Genomic DNA, 2,787 nt, shown 5'->3' with positions numbered 1-2,787 from the left:
ATATATGCATAACGTGTACAATGTGTAGTATCATAAAATACCAGCAAACGAAAAAGAATTAAAATGGAAACACAAAATTAAATGAAAAAGAAATCATAAAACTAAAAAACCCCAAACCTTATAGTACCGGTTGGTCTTACCAACCGGTACTAAAGGGCTCCAGGCCCCCGGAGCTGGCTCGTGCCACGTGGTTGCCCTTTAGCACCGGTTCATGCTGAACCGGTACTAAAGGGGGGGGGCTTTAGTGCCCACACTTTAGTGCCGGTTATGGAACCGGCACTAAAGGGCCTTACGAACCGGTGCTATTGCCCGGTTCTGCACTAGTGCATGATGAGGGGGCAATAGCTCCTATGCGACACATTTGAAGTGAATTGGCTTGTGTGCGACGTTGTTCGAGCGAATGGCTATTGTGCGACACATTTGAGCAGGTAAATAGCCCACGCACGACATGGCTGTTAAACTGAACTGATGCCCTCGTAAGTTGTTGGGGGCTGGACCCACCACTTATCCACGTAAGCGCTGGACCCACCACTTATCCACCTAAGCGCGGGACCCACCACTTGTCTACTCGCGGGACCCACCTCCTCGCATCTAGAAGAGACGAGCGCCCGTGCCCGTCCGCCCGCCGCCACCCATTCATCCCCTTTCCCCAATCTTTCTCTTCTCCGGCGACCTAGCACAAATGTCTACCTCCTCCGCCACTCAATCAAAATGGTGACAGTATGGACCAGTGTTGCTAACAAGGTGCCGTGAATGCCCACGCCCAGACCCTCTTAAACGGTTGGTCACTAAAAGGGATGACAATGGCAATCTTGGGCGGGAATTTGTGAAATGCTTGAGCAAACCAATGGTAGGAAGGGATGGCAAGGTTAGATCTCAGTTCTTAGCCCGTTCTTTCGCTGTCTTTCGCTCGGATTTCTCCATATTTTGTGTTTTCTCCTCGAATTTGGGATTTAGGGTTCATTTTGTTCTTTTCAGATCTTGAAGAAATGTTACCATTTTGAGTGGATTGATGAATATGTTGATAGGATTCAGTTTGAGGGCTACGTTGATTCGAGCGTGGCCGCAACCTGGGAGCTCAATTTGGGCGGGGTGTCGCCGATTGCTGTGGAGAATACGGGGAGCTCGGGAGGAGGGGCGGGCAGAGTCGTGCCGATGGCGATGTATGCGCGCAATGCTGAACTGCATGCGGAGTCCGAACTGACCGAGGAACTCAAGAAGATCAAGAAACATCTAATGCAGATGATCGATTTGCAGAAGCAAGCAAATATCATGCCAGGGGGGTTCTATTGTTGTATCATTGCTCTGTTTTTGTTTTATTTGTTGTTCATCCGTCATTAGAATGGGCATTTAGGCCTGTCAGGGTAGAGGAGGTGATCTGTGCGCAAGTAATGTATCTGAATTGAAGCGGCAATTTGGAACACAAATTATTCAGTGTTCATGCTTTGTTTCCCCTGTATTTGTTCTTCAGTTAAAAGAGTACACACCCAAATTCAGTTTCTAGTAAAAAACAAAACTGGGCTGCCGAATAGATGTTGGGCCGTAAGGAGACCGGGGTCAAGGAGACCAGCCCACCCGCGTAGCGGCACCAGCCCACCTCTAACTTCTGCAAATAAAATGTTACTTGTTTTTACTTTGGCCTTTTTCTTGCACTAAATTTTGTGATGGATCATTTTTTGATGCAATAAAACCAAATGTTAATTGTTTTTATGCATGTCTACGATTCCATGAACTAAATGAGTTGCATGAAGTAAATTAGTTTGCATTTCCTAGTTGCATGTCCATAGTGGGTTTGCGGGCCCGTGGGTTTGCATGGGGCTCCTAGTTGCATGTCCATGGTTTGGCCAATATTTTGAAGATGGTGTGTGTGGTGAGTTTGAGGTGTAGCAACCCATAGCAATACACAAATAATAAGCAAGAACAACCCATAGCAATCTTCAAATAATAGCACGAAACACACAATATATATAGTAGCATAACGATTGCAACCCATAGTTCCACGATAGCCTTACAACTCCATGGTAGCCTTACAACTTAAAATACTAATACAACTTAATAATAGTAGCATAACGATTACTACTTAAAAAAACTAATACGATAAGCTAGATAGATTGGGGGCACCAAACACGGGTTCTTCTTTGGGCTCTTCTCCTCCTCCTCCGGGGAGCCCCCTCCTCCGGGGGAACAACGCCACCTCGCTCCCCCGGGCGCCGCCCTTCACTCCTCCCCGTTGTTGGTGGGGTACGGAAGCGTGTGCATAACATCGTTGTTGGGGAAGATGCTCTGGATGTCAGTGAAGATATTGTAGGTGGTGAAAGCTATGAACTCACAACCGACCCAATACGCTCGCCCGAGGAGATGGAAAGCATCGAAAGGGTTAGTGAACGTAGCGAGGAGCCCAACCACAACGCCGTTGTGGTGACCTCCTCAACATGGTACATCCAAGGAGAGCCGCGGGGGAGGTGGCGGAAGCTGGCTGCAAGGAAGAACTCCGTTAACTCCCTTGCACCCCTCCACCTCGAGATCGCCCAAACCCTAAGGGTTCTCTCTACATACACTCTGGCCGGGTAGAGCCTTTCCGGCACGATTGGGGGGAAACTGTAGGTGGGGGCGGTGTACTGCATGGTGGCGGGGTGGCTCGAGTGCTCGGTCGGGTTTGATGGAGAAGAAGGAAGAAGAAGGGCAGAGGAGGCAGAGGATGGGGTATGATGGATGAGGAGGGAGAGGACGATAGTGCCCGGCTTAAATAGCCCAAGTGCGGCGTGGTTTCACCCCGTCGAAACCCTA

Source organism: Triticum dicoccoides, chromosome 3B (genome assembly GCF_002162155.2).
Source record: "Triticum dicoccoides isolate Atlit2015 ecotype Zavitan chromosome 3B, WEW_v2.0, whole genome shotgun sequence".
Lineage (NCBI taxonomy): Eukaryota > Viridiplantae > Streptophyta > Magnoliopsida > Poales > Poaceae > Triticum > Triticum dicoccoides.
The sequence above is the reverse complement of the archived record's forward strand: the minus strand, read 5'-3'. Positions refer to the sequence as shown.